We start from the raw sequence: 19,261 nt of genomic DNA on the forward strand, positions 1-19,261 counted from the left end.
AAGCACATTGCGCCATTCAAGAAGCTATGAAATGGCCAACATTTTTGGCTAAACTTCCGGATTCTAGCAAGGGGGAGGGCCGCTTAGGGGGTGACTAGCTGCCAACAAACTTTTATTTTTATTTTTTTTTTTGCCTTCTGAGAGTCTGAGAGTTCAAGGCAACAACGGCAGACTGCGAGTGAAAAATAAATGTATATTTTTCTTGGCTTTTGGCATTAAATGATATTTAATTTTCATTATTTTTCAAGGGGGGGAGGGTTGGTGCAGTAGGGGAGGGGGAATAAGGTGAGGAAGGTGGGTGAGTGGGTGGCCCCTATCACCCCTGCCACCCCCCTTGAGAATGCCCAATTAAGTTTGACGAGCAGAGAACGAGCCGCAAGATGACATCCGCTCGAGTTCAAGAAACCGTCGACAGCTGACGGCAATGCCGCTGACGCACCACCGAGAGCACCGCCAAGGGAGGAGGGATAATTATCAAGGGGGGGTCTTAATTATTGTAAAGGTGTGAAGATAACCCAATTGGCAGTTGAGAGAAGGTAAGAAAGGTCCCCTTTTTAAGGAAATTTTAAACAAAAGTACCTGGTATAGTTACTATCTCTTAAATACTATCTCCTTAAATAATATTTTATTTAATTTTTAATATATTTTCTTTTTAATTATACATATCTTAAGACCTAAACCACTGTGTCATCTTCACTCTTCATTTTTTTCCTATTTTTTTTTTGACAAATTATGAACACGTTTCTGGCGAGTCTCTTCGATCTTCAATGGATTTCTTCGGATTTCGGTCTTCGGAGTGAGGATTTTGGCTGTTGGGGCCTCTGGTTGGCTTTCCAGGGCATCGAACCACTGGCCGAGTGATAAGATCGCCTGACAGATGAGGGGCTGGGGGGCAGAGCGACCTTCAGCCCAGCACTTACTGAGCTAGCTGCTTCGAGGGTCAGAGGTGAGTGACCTCCCCCCTAGAGAGATTACTTAACTCCCATAGTCTCATAGTTCCAGAGCTGATAAAAGTGAAAGCTTTGTTCGGTTTTTGTTACTCGGCTGAGATATATTTCATTGCAGGTGACCCCCGCCCCGCCCGAGGAAGAGGAGAGGTCACAAGGTCGTCGCTGCGGAAAGCCAAAAATGGTTTTCAATTAAAAGCCAAAAAGCCAAAAATCAGGGGGAGTGGGTGTGGGAGTGAGAGGTCAGTGAGTCCCTTGAATAATCACTGCTGATGTCAGCTGCAATTCCCCCAGCTCATCTCTAGCGGATGAGTCAGCGAGTATCTGAGTATCTGAGCATCTGGGCATCCGTGAGATATATTTTTGTTTTGCTCTTGGCCAGATTCTTTTCAGAGCGGCCAAAATAAATGGCCAAAAGCAGCAGGAGACAGATACAGATACAGGTCTTAGTCTGGAAATGTTTTAAAAAATAAATATCTTAAAATTCTATCTTGTAGATAGCTTTACTTGGCAGGTAATTATATTTATTTTTTTACTTTTAATTTAATTTTAAATAATTTAATTCCTATTTTTTGAACCTCTGGTGTCTCTAGTTAGTCATGCAGCCACTGCAGTTCTTTTTTTTCCCCACTCTCCTGTGAGTCATCTCGCGAAGAACCAAGAAGGAATATCTGCGAGATTAATGGAAGAGCCATCCGAAGAACCATCCAAAAGATACTCTGCTCACCGTTAGCCCACTTACCACGAGATCAGAACCGAGATTGGCGAAATGATTGAATGGAATGGCCAGAAGCTTACTCACCTGGAAGAAATGGAGAAAAAAACAAGAAAAAAAGGGGATTAGTATGAAAGATATTCGCACAAGAGATACAAGATACAAAGATACATAGATACTAAAAAAATAAAAACAAGATACATAGATACTTAGATACAAGATACAAACTACAAGCTCTCTTTCTTTCTTTCTTTTTTTATTTTTTCATTTTTTGGGAAAAAGTAAAAGCGCAACAAGTGGCTTAAAGGGGGGCGTGGCTTTCTAAAGGGGAAAAAAAAGAGAAAAATGGAAGAAAAGTGTAAGAAAAATAGAGAAAAGCAAAGACAAACAAGCCAAGTTAATAACTGGCGGCCAAACGAAAGTGAAAAGGGCCAACATTCGTAAAAATAGAAATGCAAATGAAGGCCCAAAAGGGCGTTTAACTAGCTCCCCCCCTCGACTAACTAAATTACAAATCAATAAACAAATACGATATGCATGGCCCCGAAAAGTGAGGTTAAGTTCGGCACGCACTTCCCCACTCTCCATAGAGGGCGCTCTCCACCAACAAGGATCTCTGCCTTTCGCTCAAAAGCCAATAAAAGAAAGTGCGGCCATAAAAAAAAATAAACACCAAAAGGTGCAGTTCCCAGCCAACCTCCTTAGAACGTAAAGAGTTTAAAGCCACTTCCCACGCCGAAAAAAAAGGGAAATTTTTGCAACAAAGTACCAGTTCATGGCGAAAAGTCCAATAAAAGGCATAACTATCGAAACTATCAGTTGGAACTGACATTTATCGGCTGTTCTGGCGGCTGGCCACACTGGCGAATGAGCAAGTCACAACATGTCGTTAAATGCAGGCACTTCCCACGCCAGAGATAGAGATATAGGGGCTAGAGGATGGAGGATAGAGAGATATAGAGAGATAGAGAGATAGAGAGGATAGAAGATAGAAGGTAGAAGATAGAATATAGAAGATAGAAAATAGAAGATAGAGGATAGAGGATAGAGGATAGAGGATAGAGGATAGAGGATAGAAGATACAAGATAGAGATGGAGAAGGAGATATTCCTATTCCTTCCTGACAGTTTCCTTTTAATTTCATTTCCGGACCAGCTTCTCCTCCTCCTTCCAGAGCTCCTCCTTCCATTCCTCCTCCTTCCAATCAATTGAAGGCTTAATTAGACCCGGACGAGTTCAACTCGAAAGTCAATACCCACTCCCACTCCCACTCCCACTCCCAGCCAAGAGCCAAGAGATACAACTTATCCATTCGTTAATTAATGCCTGCCAAGCTATCTGTGCCTTTATCCTGGCACCCCTGGCCACCCTGGCAGCCTCCCCTGGCCACCCTGGCAACCCTGGCGAGCAACAGTTAGACTCTCAAGAACGAAATCACTTAATTGTCGGCCGTTTTAAATTCTTTTTTTTGTTTTGTTTTTTTGTGAGTTATTACAATGGCAGAACAATGTAAAATGTCATAAAAAAAAAAAGGAAAAACAAAAAAAAGAAATAAACAAAAAAAGAGAATAATAAATAAATAAAAAGAGGAAAATAAGTGCCACCCAAGTGGAAAACAAAAGGCGTTGAGAGCCAATTAATGGGACATTGGAATCAGTAGCACTGTAGACAGTCCGACTGAAGGGGGGCATCTCATCGGGATAGGGTCTAGAGGGGTGGAAGCACTTCTATCAGCGCCTGCAATTGTCAATTAAAGTGCGAGATGCGGGATGCGAACTGCGGCAGTAATTAATGGCAAGTGGACAGAGTCCACTATCGGAGTGTTATTTTTTCTCACCAATTTCCGAGTCGGAATGAGCTCATCTAAAGGGGTTATCGCTATTCAGAAACTTCAAAAAAAACCCACTTTTGAGTCACTGGGATTTTGGGAGAAGACTTTTTACAGAAAACCCCCTTTTTTTTTGAGTCATATTTTTAGAATTATTTCAAGAATCGGAGAACAGCTGCAAGCAGTCTTGTCTTCGGAAGTGGACATGATGAGTTGCTTTCTTCGCTGCACTTTCTTCCCCCCTTCTCCCCGCCCAGACACACTACCCCCTCTCTCTACCCCCTCCCTGATTGTTGTTGTTGTGGCACTTTGGCATTGATAATGAACAACTGTGTCTGTGTCTCAGGGTGTCCCTCTTATCTCGAATCATTAACGAGTCAGAGGAGCGTAGATAGTGCCAGGGGATAGAGGGGGTAAGCCAGTTCAAAAGGCCATCCCCAAACGGGAGTAGGGAGGGGGAGCATCTCTGCGCAACTAGTTCCAATTAGAAGCCAAACACACACACCAGCCCGTGTCCAGCTGCAAGTTCCCAACCAACCAGGCCGCCATGCAGTAACCCCCCTCTTGTCACCCACCTCCCACACACCCCGCCCCCCCTCTGGGCAATGGGCGAAAAAAGTCCTGTCAATAATAAAATTTTGATTAAATATCTGACAAGCGAGAAGCGCCCAGTTGACAGGTTGTGTGAGGAATTGAACAAACAATGGAGGGAGTGCAGGTACAGTGGGACAAGTAGCTGCTTTTCCAGTTAAAATAAATGGTTAAATAAATACTATAACAAAATACCAGAAAATACTAACCCTTTATTTTGGTATATATATTATAAAACTGACTTATAGTATCTTATTCTCTAAGATATATTTTAATCCATTCACAGTTGTTGGCAATATAATAGCACTCTATAGTGATATATACTGTTTAATACCAGTATACCAATACCAGTATTCTAATACCAAATACCCGTAATACCAGGTTTAATACCAGTAGTATAATACAAAAAAAATATATATAAACTTGATAAGAAGAGGTCTTGGATCTATAGTATCTGAAACAATTTTTTTATTCACAATCAGAAACAGATACTTTGAATATTATACTGGATACTAAAATAAAATACTAAAATATATCAAAAATTTTCTATTATTCATACCATATAAAATGGTATGCAAATATTTATTTTTGTCTTAAAAGAAGGTATCTGGAACTATTTCTTTAGGATAGCTATTTTTCAAAAATAAATTCTTTGATATTGTAATAAATAATACAATAATATACTGAAATATGCCAAAACTTGACTGGTATATGGTATATATTACGAAATAATACATACTTTCGAAAAAAAGGTCTTGAATCAGTCAGTATTTGGAGTGGGTCTAGGACTAGGAGTCTAATACCCTTTAAGGGGGCAGGATGGTTTGAGACTTAAAAAAAAATTTTTTTCAGAAATTTTTTATATAATAGAACATTATCTTAGGAATATCCTGTGAAAGTTTCATGACGATCGGACTAAAACTTGCTGAGATACCGATTTTCTAGTTTCTTTCTCTCCATATACTTTCCATTGCTTTTAAAACTTTAGACGCGTTTTTCTCAAAACAACTTTTTCAAGTCGGTGCGTAACGTAACTCAAAAAGTAATGCTCGGATCTAAATAAAATTTTGCACACATCTTTAATACAATAAATACTTGCGGATGAACGAACTCTTTTTTTTTAAAATTTTTTTTTTACCATTTTTACGGGCAATAATGGGCGGATTTTTATGTAAAAATGGTACCTCCGACTTTACAACCGCGCCAAAAATTTAAAATCGCATATTTTTCAAAATGGTTTCGTTCATCCGCACAAGAAACTAATATTTTAAGTAAATCAATTCAATTTTTTTATTTCCGATAACACTGTAAGGCCAGACTTTACGCACCGCAAGAGACCCATTTTTGGAAGCGACTTCGGCCGACTGCCCGTCACGGGATAAATAATAATTATTTCTTAAAAATAAAAATTCCTAGATACTCTCCAAATATAGCCATTAATCGTGTAAAAAAATTGAATTGATATAATTACTCAGACATAAAAAAAAAAAATCGCAAAAATCTGCTATTTTTCCGCCTCTGAAACCATCCTGCCCCCTTAAATACTATAATAAATACTAAAATAAATATACCAACACCTTATTCTTATACAAATACTGTTTTTAATGGTTGAAAATGGTATTTAAATAAAAAATATTATTAGTTTGTAGGAAAATGTCTTGAAGCAGGACTATCTGAAACTATTCTTCTGGGAGTCTAGAAAGATATAGTTTCTAGATATAATCAAAATAAATACTTTTGTTATTATATAAAAATACTAGAATAAAATAGAATATATTTATAGTTATATTTATTGTTTAAAATGGAATATACTAATGAATAATCTATAGTTCAGTAGTAATATCTCCCACTATTTCCCTAGGATATCTATTATTTTATCCCCAGCTGTTTTGCAAGAGTGTGTTTGTGTTTCTGAGTGTATGTGAGTGTGTGTGTGCTTCCTCCTCCTCCCCCTTCCCATCCACCATCCCCCACCTCGCACACACATTCGCATTTGAAATAGTTCCCATTGTTGTTTTTATTGCCGTTGATGCGTGTCGGAGCTCTCTCGCTTCCCCGACATTAGTATGATAAATGATATCGGAGGGATATATGGTCGCTATCCCTCTCCCTCTCCCCTCTCCTCCTCCTCCAACCCCCTCCCTCAGATAGCTCTCTGTTTTTGTTTACAGAACTCGGTTTTTGGGTCTATTGTATGGATTTTCCCCTCGATTTTCCACCACCCCACCCCCCTTCGATTAGGGCAGATGATATATATTGGTATTGGTATTGGTATTGGTGAGGGTTGTTCCAGGGAGGCCTCTCCTGGAAGTCTTCTTCTACTAGCCATTTTATGATCCATAGAAGTATCTAACTATCTATCTATTCTATCTATTTTATTAATCCTCTCTTTCTATGATTTAAAAGGGGTTTTAACTAGTACATACTAAAAATAATCTATACTTTAGAAGAAAAGGTCTTGAAACAGTAATATCCGACACTATTTCTCTGGGATTCTTCCAAGAAAGTATGTTAAAATAAATACTTTTGATATTGTAATAAATACTACAATTAAATACCAAAATATAGCAACATCTTACTATTATATATACAGTTATAAATGGTTTAAAATGGTATATACTAACAAATAATATATACTTTGTAAGAAAATCTGGAACTATTTTTCAGGAAAATTGTTCTTTTTTTCTTCAAATATATGATTCCATTGATATAAAAAATATTAAAATATACCAACAGTTTACTTGTATACTCTTTAAAATGGTATATACTAAAATATTTTATTAGTTAGTTTATAAATATTATTTAGTTTATAAGGCAAGGTCTTGAAACTGGAACTACTATCTGGAACTAATTCTCTGAAAGTTTAGCAGGAAAACTAAATACTTTTAATATTATAACAAATTAAAACAAATACCAACAATTAAATACTAAAATATACCCATTTTATTCTATCTATTGTATCTATCTAACTGTCAAACTATCTATTTATCTTTGTATCCATCTATTTTATCTATCTAACTATTTTATCTATCTAACTATCTAATCTATCTAACTATCTATCTTTTTATATCTATCTATCTATTTTATGATTTAATTATGCTTTAAACTAGTATATACTAAAAAAGAATACTGTGTATCTGAAAATAATATACTAAAAAATACTAAAAAATAGTTATTCTATTATATCTAATATCTATTCTAACTATCTGCATATTTTATTCTATATATTATATATAGTATATCTATTATATCTATCTATCTATCTATCTAACCATCTAACTATCTATATATTCTATCTATCAAACTATATATTCTGTCTATCTATCTATATAACTACCTAACTATTTAGTATTTCTAAGTAGTATCTTTTAGTAATAGTATCTCTTAGCCACCTTATATTACCACATTTTAAGCTATAACTCTCAACTCTCATAACTTCCAATCAAAAAATATGAATAATAGCCCTTGACTCCTGAGAGCTGGCATTTAGTGGGTCTTGAGGTCGGTGAGTTGGGGCCCAGCCCGAGTCGATTAAAAAGCGCTTAGGAAGTCGTATATTAAACAAATCGGATATTATGCAAATCCCCCGGCCAGACAACGCCCCGCAAAGGCCAAAAATGGCTAAAGAGTCTTAATTATTTCCGAATTACAAGCGAGATTTGGACAAGAGGGTCGGCAAACAAGTCCAGAAGCTGCCCAGAAGACTCCACTCTGCCTCCTCATCACGACTCGATTTTCAATCAACAATAGAAACAAATATCTTCAAAAAAAAAAATAAATAAATAAAAAGCAAAAGTTCAAGGGCATTTACAAACCAGAAGAATAAAAGAAAACAATTTGTTGTCCGCCTGTCCGCTTGTCCGTCTGTCCGCTTGTTTGTCCGCAAGGCCATCGAAAATCACACAAATCAATAAAAATAAAGGCGACTTGATATTAAATATTGATTGAAAAGTTTCGTTTCGGAAAATCGCACCAAAGTGACACATGCCCTGGGGGGGGCGTGGCACATTTGGGCCACTCTACACGTTGAGAAATTACTAAACTCTTCGTAGGAGTAGTATCTTTAAGGCTTAAGAGTCACTTTCTCTCAGTGCATCTCATGAAATTGATTTAAAAGATACAAAAATAGAGCAAAGAGATACATGTGGGCGTGGCACTTGAGGCGATTACCGTCCAGTTCATTTGGTAGCCAATTAAGAGCCTCCAGGAGGAGTTCTTTCTTCTTCCGAGAGGCAATAAGATGAAGGATTAATGAAAGGACACTCGACTACCCCTCTTACCCTCCCGTAATTTATTTTTGAGGAATTCAGAGCTCCAAGGATGCTTCTTCAAGCATTTCAGTTTGAAATTATGAAATATTCAGGCCAACCTCAATGGAGGAGGCTTCCGATCCACTGGCCATAATTCGAGCCAAGGAATGTTGGGAATCCCAGTTCGATGTCACAATAGACGTACTAGAGTCCTCCTCTCCTCTTAGTCCTTTGACACACATTTTCCCAGAAGCCGAAAAGTGCCAGGAGTTGGCCTGTTGGGTGGGTGGGTGTTGCCAGGCAACCTATTAGCCCACTCCATTTCCCTCATCATTAGCATTGGGGCCTGGCAGCTCCTCTTCCACTGCCACTGTTGTTGTGGGGCGTAATTAATGGCATTTCCCCCCTGCGGTTCCCACTTGGTAACAGGTTACCAGAGGGAGAATGAAGCCCAGAATCAGACCCAGACTCGGTTCCAAGCTCTAATTGGTTACATGCCCAGCTCGAACCCGATACTGCCACTATATGGTGGTCCATTGTCTGTAGTCTGTAGTCCGTAGAATTTTATATTTTCGGCCGATGGCCGACATTCAGATCATTCAGGCCATCAATCGATCAGCCCTGACCCAGATTGCCATTATTTTTGGCCGCAATCGCCTCTCTCTGGTAAGATAATTGAATTATGCGAAAATTGTGAATGAAAAGTGCGGACAGGGACTGAGGGGGGAGTGCGGAGGTTCGCATCAGGGACTCGCTAAATTTTAATTCAAAAATTAATTATTTTTCAATGAAAGTTTTAGCTTTAAAAGCTTACACTACATTACATTACAATAATTTGCTACTAATTAGGTCACTCTAATAACTTTACAATCATAGATAAGGTCACTCTTTAACTTGCTTTCTTAGTTAGGTGGCCACTCTAAACTATTTTTCAGAGAAACTCTTTGTTTTAAAAGCTTAACATCCAAAAAAAGCATAATTTTCCTCGACTTAGGTCACTCTAATACCTCTGCTATATTAAATAAGGTCACTCTCTAACCTTTTTCTTTAGGTATATGACCACACTAATCTAGTTTTCGGAGAAAATCTTAGTTTTAAAAGCATTAAGCCCGATGAATCATAATTTTCTAGAGCTTAGGTCACATTAATGTCTTTATAGTCTTAGAAAAGGTCACTCTTTAACCATATTTATTATATAGATGGCCACAGTACTCTATTTTTAAAACAAAATCTTAGTTTTGAAAGCTATACATACAAATAAGCACCATTTTTTCGACTTGAGTCACACCAATTTCTTTATATTTTTAGATAAGGTCACTCTTTAACTTTTTTCTTAGGGTATAAGGCCGCCACTGACCTATTTTTGAATGAAACACTTACTTTTAAAGGCTTTACATACAAAAAATCACTCTTTAACCTTTTATTTAAGTAGAAAGTCACCTTGGTCTATTTTTCAGATAAACTCTTAGTTTTGAAAATATAATTCCCGTAGAATGATAATTTTTTACAACTTAGGTCACACTTATCCTTCTATGCTCCAAGATAAGGTGACTCTATAACCATTTTCTGTTGTATCTTTCCTAGTTACTGTTTTCATAGTTTTTTTAAGGTAGTAGACCAATGTGATGGGTTCAAAAAATCGAATTTTTTTTTTCTACATTTTTTGAAAGAACCACATTTCAAAAACATGCTCTTAAATTTTCAGACCAAAATTTAAAATATTGTTAAAGTTATTTGCAAAAAAAGAGAGCGCGCCGTAGTGAGTATGAACGCGTGTCGAAACTTTGAACGCGTTTTTCTCGAAACCAGGTTTTTGAAATTTCGGGGAAGCACTGACTAAAAACTATTCAACCGATTTGGCTTAAAATTTAACTGAATATTCTACATACACATATCTAAATACCGAACCTTTAAAACATTCAAATTTCGAATAATAAATTGATTTTTTCAAACATTTTATCAACGGAAAAACATTGATTTTGAGTATTTTTTTTTCAAAACTCCAACTTTTATACAATTTCTCACTTTCTATGCATATTTTTGGTTCAGTCACTAGAATAGGGTCTACATAATAATAATTTCTTTGATTTTTTAAATTCGGATGCTTACGGAAGGCTGTGTGCTTCCCCGAAACAGCTCACCATTCTTTCGTGACCTCTACTTCAACAGAAAATACTGTTAATAATTTAAAGTATAATTAAGTCAACTTAATTTTTTTGTACCCTAGAAATTATTAAAATAAACATGTAAAAGTTACAAGACGATCGCATTTTATTTTCTTGTTAAAAAAAAATTTCAAAAAAACGTCCAAATTTGGGCCGTCACATTGGTCTACTACCTTAAAGCAAAGTTACCCCCCAATAATCACAATTTCCCAGAGCTAAGGCCACACTGCTGCCATTAGACTTTCGGATAAGGTCACACTAGCCTAGATCATGCCTCGAAAACATTTGGCTTCTCAGACTGCTGTCAAATGACAGCCAGCGAGGCTGTTAACTGGGAGCTAGTGCTGGAAGGGGTTAATGCCAACATTTGTTCAACAATTCCCCCCAAGAGCGGCTGGCAGTTGCGCCTGCGCTCTAAGCCACTTGATTGATGAGCCGAAAAGGAGCCAGACTCCCCTGCGAAAAGCGAAAAAAAGCGACAAAATTAAATGAAAAACGACTCACAGTCGTGGCAGTTGCCGAAAAGCGAAAGGGAAAGGGCCCCAAAGAGTGTGTGAACTAAAATAATAAGTCCGAAGATGCAATCAGAAAATTAGTTGTCGCGTCAGCAGAGTTTTAATTGAAAGGATTTATGCTCGGGGGCATAGTTGGCATTTTTTAATATGAAAACAATACCAAACAATACAACAAACGAAAGACAAACACTATTCGTGCAAGGCACTTAACAATCTGTTGACAGATATTTCTGGCCACCATTACCCATTAGCCATTAACCCATCGACCGAGTGACTTTTTGGACATTTTTTTTATGAAAAAAAAAAAATGGTTATACCCCCTTGAGTCAGCCTCACCTACCCCCTCCACTTTTATGCAAAAATCACGTAGATTTTGTTACAGAAACTGTCGTAAAAAAAATGAGATAAAATCTGACAGAGACAGAAGTCGAGTCAGAAGACTAAGTAATTTCTCTCAGTGTCTCTGGTGGGCAATAAAAAAAAAAAAACAAAAATAGTTGAAAAGTCTGCCGCTTTTCAATTGTTTTTTTTATGATTTTTTTTATGGTTTTTATATTTTTTTTATGTTAAAAACATGCAAAAATTCACTAACTGGTGGGGTTCAAGAGTTCAAGAAGCTGCCACCTAAGACCCGACTTACTAATCACTTTGATTAGTTTTTTTAATCAAATAATAATTCAACTTTAATGCCAGATGTTTTTCATCTCTCTCTTTTACTAGTTCCCCCCTTTTTCCCCCCCGAAAAAGTTTAAAAGCCGGAAAATAAGAAACAATTCCCACAATACAAACACATTTCTTGCCATTGATTGTCCGCCCGGGGATTCTGTCAGTGACTAGACTTTGTCACCAAAACCCCCCTTAACCCCTATAGACTATCCTTCTATGACCCCCCTTCTAAGCTACACCCATGTGTTGACTTGATTTACGATCTGAATCCCCCGACAACTCAACAGGCTTCCTTTGGCGCCCAACAGAAAAGACAGAAAATAAAAAAAAAAGTTTTGGGATTCTGAAACACAGTCCTGACCCTTGCCACCCCCTATTCCCCACTCCCCCCCCCCCTTCCATTCCCTAGAAACTCAAACAATTGAACGTGGGAACCTCCACCTCCACCTCCAGCTCCCCCTCCATCATCATCAGCGTCATCTTCCATCGTAAATTACAATTTGTTGGCCAATTTTTGGTCGATTTGAGCCAAAGATTTATCGGCCGAATGACATTAAATTCAACATTTTCCTGAGAACTTTTTCTTCCTCTTTTAGTTTTAGTCTCAACCTTAGTCTCCGACTAAGTCTTAGTCTCAGTCTTTGTCTTTTTCGGGGAATAATTGTGAAGCAATTACTTTATTAAAAAGCGATCGATCGCCAGGAAGGAGACTCCCACTCCGGAGTCCGGATTGGCCCTGACCCGCAGCTTCCAACCAAAAAGGCAGAAAGGGGAGGCAGGCCATTATAAATGGACACCTAATGAGCTCAAGTGGCCGACATGGGGGCGTGGCAGCCACTGAAGGAGGCAGCAGAGACAATAATAAAATCAAATGGAGCTAAATTAGTGGGAGAGACAATAGGAAGGGACCCGCATTTCCAATTTTAGACTCAAAAGTGTTTGCTTTTTAATATTTACAGATTATTTAGTATTTATTTAGAATTTATTTAGTATTTATTTATTATTTACTTTGTAATTTTCACAGAAGACAATAATGGAGATATATTAAAAATTTAAAAGACAATAAGAGAGGGAGACTCGAATTTTGTACTGAAAAGTGCTCGCTTTTAAGAAGTTGTAGTATGTTTTTCTACTATTTAATATTTAGTATTTTTTGAGTATTTATTTAAACTTTTTTAGAGAATAATAATAATAATAATAATAATAATAATAATAATAATAATAATAATAATAATAATAATAATAATAATAATTACAGGGAGCGCCCAATGCATTCTGTACTAAATATTGCTTATATTCTGTACTAAAAATTTAGTATATTTTTTGTTATATTAAGTATTTGAGTATTAATTTAGTATTTTAGAGAAGAAAAAAAGTGATCGCTTGTTTGTTATTTTTTTTTTTAGACAAAATAGAAAAATAAAGTCAATTAGAGATAAAAATTAAAAATGTAGAGTATTTCGCTTTCAAGTTTTAGTAATTTTTTTGTAATATTTACTATTTATTTTATATTTTTATAATATATTATTAATTTTGTGTATTTTTTTTAGAGAAAAGAAAATAATAAATTACAAATTTTGCTGAATTCTTTTTATTTCAAGTATTTTGGTTCTTCTCAAGTTAATCCCATATTTATTTAGTATTTTACTCAGTATTTATTTAGTATTTTTTGTGATAGTTTTAGTTTATTTAGTCTCTGAGGCTTGCTAGTGCAGCCCCCTCCCCCCCATCAATTAAACTGACAGCAGCATGGGGCCATTACACGCTCATCAAAACACTTAACACGCTGGAGGAGTAGTGGGAGTGGGAGTAGGTGGTTAGATGGATGGTGGTTGTAGGGATGGGGGTTAGTGGTTGGTTAGTGGTTGGTTAGTGGTTGGGTGAGAGGGTGAAGCCTGCATTGACCTTTTTGCTGAGCAAACTGACCAGCTGCACCCACACTTGTAGATCAAAAAATAAATGAAAATTAAATGAAAATTAAAGGAAAATTAAATGAAAATAAAAGGAAGCTTCAAAGAAGGTTATAGAGGCAGAGGAAGGTCATTACCAGAAGCAAGTTCAGCGAGTTATTTATTATTTTGAGAGACTTGCCACTCACTCACTACTCACTACTCACTACCCACTTAATTGAAAATAATCAAATATCACTTGCAATTGAAAAGCGAATGAATGGAGCAGAACTTGCCACTTGAACTGCACTTGTTGGGGCAGTTGCGCGTGCCACATAATCCCTTGTCTGGTCCCCCTACCCCCCGCCCCCTCTATGTCACAATACAAAGTTCCCTAAGCCGATTAATAACGTAATAGCTTTGAGGGAAAAAGTTTTCCCGGAAAAGGATTCCAACTTCCAGTCAGTTCCCCTCGCCAAAAAAAACTTGTTAGGAATAATTAGTAAAGATTCTTGGGGTTTTCAGAGGGAAAGCGGGCACTTTTCCGGGAAAAAACACAAAACACAAAAATTAGAATAAATTAGTCCCAAAAGACAGCTCCAGTTAATGCATTTTTACACGCAATCGAAATCGAAATCGAAAAATCGGATTAAAAACAAACAAAACTTCACAAGAACTGCGAGACATTACAGGGCACTAGTGGGGAGTATGGGGCTCTAGGCTCTACACGTGCCATGTTTTCTTAAAAAAAAGGAAAATTATCAAAAAAAACAAAGAAAAATTCAATTGCATCTTTCAATTTCAAAGCCAGAAACTTTCGTTTTTAGTTTAAGAAAAAAAGAAAAAAAAAGAGATTGACTTTTCCATCCCAGAGCACTTTCTCCGATCTTCTGTAGATTTCAAAATGACTTCCCAAACACCCAATTTCGGTGACAAACAGATGACGCAACAAGGGACTTTGTTTTGTTTTGATTTTTTGGTTCGATTTTCCATTTTTGTTCTATTTTTGGTCTAAATTTTTGTTTTCAAGCCAGATAGGGTTATTGGAGAAGCCCCAAAATAGACCAGATTCTAACCGACATTTTTAATTTGTCTCACAAGTAGACCTGACAGAGTGTAGATACACTCTGTATCTGTATCTTTTGGTTCGTATTTGGGTCGCATTTGTGTCTTTTATTTTAAAATAACTCAATTTGTTGTCGAGCCTTGTCGTCAAATGTCAGCCATGTCTTTGCCTCTTTCAGTTCCCTTTTTTTTACCTCACTGCGCTATGTAAACACACACTACGGATTCTTCCTGTTTACGTATGTATCTATGTATCTGTTGCTGTGTATCTGTATCTTTGTATCTGCGTATCGGTTCGACAACAAATGCCAAACATGTGTGGCAAACGTGCGACATATTGAGCATTCCTTGGAATCGGAATTGAAATCCGAATCCGAATCTGCATCTGAATTTGAATCTGAATCTGAATCTGAATCCGAGAGGCAGGGTCTGTAGGAGACAGACGGGGAGGAGGTAGAAACCCTCAGTGGGTTAAAGGAATCGCTAAAAACAGCGGGCGTTCAACTGCACGTTTCCTGCCGCTTCCTCTGCCATTTAATTTGATTAAAGCCTGCCAGGAGCCAGAGGCGATCGCCGGAGACGCGCCGGGCGAGTGCCAGGCAGAAGAGGCCTGAGACCTTAACCTTCCAAAGAGACAACGAAGAACGAATCAAATTGCAATTCTTAGACTGCGATTTAGGTTTCTACACAGTACAGTAGAGATGCAGTATGATATTTTATTAAAAATTAATATCAATTTTATTTTTTATTATTTTTTAAACCTTAACTTCCTCTTATTAGGCTCAATTTTTTTTTTGAGAAAATTATTTTCTTCGAATGACCACTGTACTTTTTTCAGAGGGCGGTCTTAAGGGAGGGGATACTGTACTGTAGCCAAAGCGGATCAATTGCAGGTCTTGTTGTTGTTGTTGTTGTTGTTGTAGGGGGGACTCTTTATTGTTGTTGTTGCTTAATAGCTAGAGGCCAAAATTGAAAGCGGCACGAAGTGCACTTGCTTTTATTTTTCTCCTTATTTTTTGCTTTTTTATATTTTTGAGTTTTTTAATACCCTTTTTCAAGGGGGTGTACAACTACTCCTTAACCTGATAATTTTTAAGATTTTAGGAGAATAAAAATATAAATATTTGAGAGATTATTACAAACTCTAAAATATTAAACATTTTTTTTTTAATAATTTAAATAAATAGGGAGTACCTTCATGTACTTTTTTGCCCCACACACTCTTTCTTTCTTTCTTTCTTCTTTCTTCTTCAGTTCGATCCTTCCTCCTTTCTTTGAAGAATAGTTCCTGGAAAAAATTGAAATGCAACTGCGTGTTGAATTCTTAAATATGCAACTTCAGAATTTCGGGCGTTTTTTGAGGCCCAGCCATAAATAAGGGGGGGAGCCCAGCTCTCCATCTCTTGACTCTTTGTCTCGCTCGGGCCTGATCGTAATGTTGGGGAGGAGGAAGAGCGATAAGGCCGGGAGCCAAAGGAGTCCAGCAATTATCAATAAGAAGAGCAAGAGCAAGAGGAAGAAAGGGCAATAATGGAAATCAGGCAAGTTTAATTGCTCGACTACACAGTGAGAAAAAAAATGGATACAAATTATCCGAAGAATGTGTCAGAAGAATTCTTCTGAAAACAGAAATAGAACGAGTACTATGAGTACTATGTTCAAAACAAAAACAAAAATAAAATAAAAGATTAAGAAACACTCGCAAAAAACACACACTCTCTCTCGGAGAGAGAGAACACAGGTAGGAATTCGTCACAGTTCGATCTTTAAACTGAGATCCTAATCTCCGATGCACTTCTCTCTCCCACTCTCTTTCAGTCACTCTCTATTTGTATTTTTACCTTTTTAGTTCCGATAATGATGATGACGATCACTTTGATGATAATGATGATGTAGTTGTTCTTGTTTCTCAATACACCTTTTGTTCTTTTCTTTTTATTTTCTCTTCAGGTTTTTTTTTCTTTTTTTTCTTTCTATTCTATTCTATGCAATTCTGGCGTAGATCGTTTCCAAGTCAGTGCACTTTGTTTTGCTTTCTTCCTTTTAGTTCTCTCGAATGGCTATGAGAGCAAAGGGGGGAGGGCAGCGACGAATTGAAAAAAAAAAAATATAAATATATGTATGTAGAAAAATAAATAAATAAACCGCATAAAAACAATAATAATTTGAGGCACGTCTCGAGCCGCTTCTACAAATTTTTTGCTTCAACTTGTTTAACGAAATTCGAATTCCCTTTGGCACGCACTCCACTCCACTGCGGTGGGGAAAAATGGCTAAAATTCTTCTTCGTCGAAATGGTTCGCACTTGTTGCTCGCCTTGCCACAAAAAACAAAATTGGTCTCGGCACTCGCGCTTCACGTTGCTTCTCCGTGAAATATTGTTGTTCGCAAAACAAAACAATAAAACAAACAACCGCTAGTCGCAGCTACCTCTAAATTAACTTATTAACGCCTCAGTCGCACTCGCAGTCGCAGTTGCAGTTGCAGTTGCAGTTGCACGGTAGCTTGCAGTTTCATTTATCTCTTCGAAAACGATTCAAAAACCACGCGCGACTCGATCCGAACACACATCTCGCCCGTCCGAGTTCGAATTTTGAATTGACACTGCGGCCCGCAGCCACAGTGCTGCGAGCCCCAGCAGTGTGGAGCTATGGCTGCTCTCGCGACGGCCATTACTCTCCCGGCAACAGCTCTCTGCTCTCCGCTCTCCGCTCTCACACCATGCTATTGTACACGGAAAACAATTGGGATTTCTCTAACTGGGATAAGTGTATTTTTAATTCGATTGTAATAAAATAAATACATAACTTTTAAAAAGTGACAAAAAAAATTATTTTAAATTGATAATATTTTATTTTAGATAATAAATTATTTGATATTAATATTTTTACTTTTAGTTTTTATTTCCATGTTATTAAATTTGATATTTAGCAAAATATTATTGTCTTTATTTCTTATTAGACAATATTTTTCTTTTTTTTTTAAATTTGTAATAATTCTACCTCAAATATTTATATATCTCTATCAGAAATCGTTAGTTATAATATCAGTAATATTACGACTTTTTTAATCAGACTTCAATTATTTTTAAACTGAATCTTAAATAAGACCAATTTTTATTGTTAAATATAAATAAATAATAATTATTAATTAATAAATAATAATTAATTAAATAATAAATAAATAAATTTAATTTTACAATTAAATAGTTGCGAAATATTATTGTCTTTGTTTTTAATATTTTTTTTTTAATTAGGCAATCCTTTTACACCTCAAATATTTCTTGAATGTTAGTTCTGCCATGTTTTATGCTATGTTTTAAAAACAAGAAATTTAAGATGTTTCTATTCTATAAACTTTTTATTTTAAGCTAAATATTAAATAAATTCGAATAATTTATAAAGAGAAATGAAAATATTGCCAAAGAATTATTATGAAATATATATTTCTTGTACTTTTTAGGTGTCAATTTGATTTTATAATTAAATATTTTTTTAATTATGCATTTACTTTATATTTTAAAGTTTGTTTTTTTCATATATTCTTTTTACTTTAAGCAGAAAACTGTAAATACTAAATACCATAATATTTTTATCCCCTTTCGCTCTCAAATTTTTCTCAGTGCCAGCTGAGAGAGACGCAGCAACAGAACAACGGTGTCTTGCCGCCATACTCGCACCACCGTTCTCAGCGCCTACAGTGGGCGCCCATAAATTCGTGCTGCCTGCAATTGGCACGAATAATGTGCAATATTTTGCGCACTTTTCAATTGATTCTTTAATTACGCGGCCGGGCCGGGCCGGTCCGGGGCAGGCGGTCGGGGGCATAAACAACCTGATGAAACAAACAATAAATAATCAAAACTGGGAAGGAAGCTCTGCTTTAATTAATTAGGAAAACTTGAGGCTCTCTAGTTTCTCATGAATGAAAAAATGCCAGTCGGCAGGAAGGATATTTATTCCAATTATTTTATAAAATTTAATTCATTTTGATTGAAACGCGCAGTCGCAACCGTTGCACGACAAAGAGGAAGAGAACGAGTGTGAGAGTGAGATAGATGGCGATGGCGGGAGCGTAGATGGCGTTAGCTGATTGAGAACAATAGCACCGGAAATTGCTGCATCTGTTGTGTGTTTCTTCTTCTGTTTTCGCTTATCCTCCATGTTCTCCATGCATCCTACTCCCTCTATTTAGGCTTTGTTTTCTCTGCCGAACTGTCGCAGACGCCGACGCTGACGCCGACGCCGCCGTTGCACTTGAATTGGTCTCTGTCTCCCCCTCCCCCTCCCACTAGCACTCCTGCTGTTCATTGTTCCTGTTCTTATTTTCCAATGAATTTGCGGCCCAGTATAAATAAACAGTAAAAAAAAAAACAAAAATCTAGAGAGAGAGAAAGAGAGTGGGGGACTAGAAAAGTACGAAAAATCAGGTGGAATGGAAGTGCAGTGACGCCGACGTCGCAGTCGACGCTGACTTGGGGAATGCAACAGTTGCCAGCACAGTCGCAGTGCAAAAATAGTGCCTCCCTCTTCCCCCAAATCTCTCAAATGCACTAGAAAAAAAAGTCCCAAGAGATAATTATTTTACAATTTTAATAGTCTGGCAAAACGAACTGACTAACATTTCTCTC

At 36.9% G+C, this 19,261-nt stretch overlaps 1 protein-coding gene across 4 annotated transcripts in view; it reads right to left on the reverse strand.

Annotated features, from left to right (window-relative positions):
* Window positions 1–19,261, reverse strand: part of LOC6505269 — a 109,412-nt gene that overhangs the window by 34,812 nt on the left and 55,339 nt on the right. Inside the window, exons 1-3 of one of the 4 annotated variants that reach the window (XR_006507792.1) lie at window positions 17,062–17,271; window positions 16,473–16,691; window positions 15,826–15,919 (exon numbers count right to left, since the gene is read on the reverse strand). The exons of 1 other annotated variant lie outside the window; for it this stretch is intronic. The gene's annotated coding sequence lies outside the window, so the exon portion shown is untranslated. Of the gene's footprint in view, window positions 1–1,612; window positions 1,750–15,825; window positions 15,920–16,472; window positions 16,692–17,061; window positions 17,272–19,261 lie in introns of those variants that run through there. 2 more of the 4 variants (XR_006507791.1, XR_004310217.2) reach the window with 2 other exon arrangements.

Source organism: Drosophila ananassae, chromosome XR (genome assembly GCF_017639315.1).
Source record: "Drosophila ananassae strain 14024-0371.13 chromosome XR, ASM1763931v2, whole genome shotgun sequence".
NCBI classification, from domain to species: domain Eukaryota; kingdom Metazoa; phylum Arthropoda; class Insecta; order Diptera; family Drosophilidae; genus Drosophila; species Drosophila ananassae.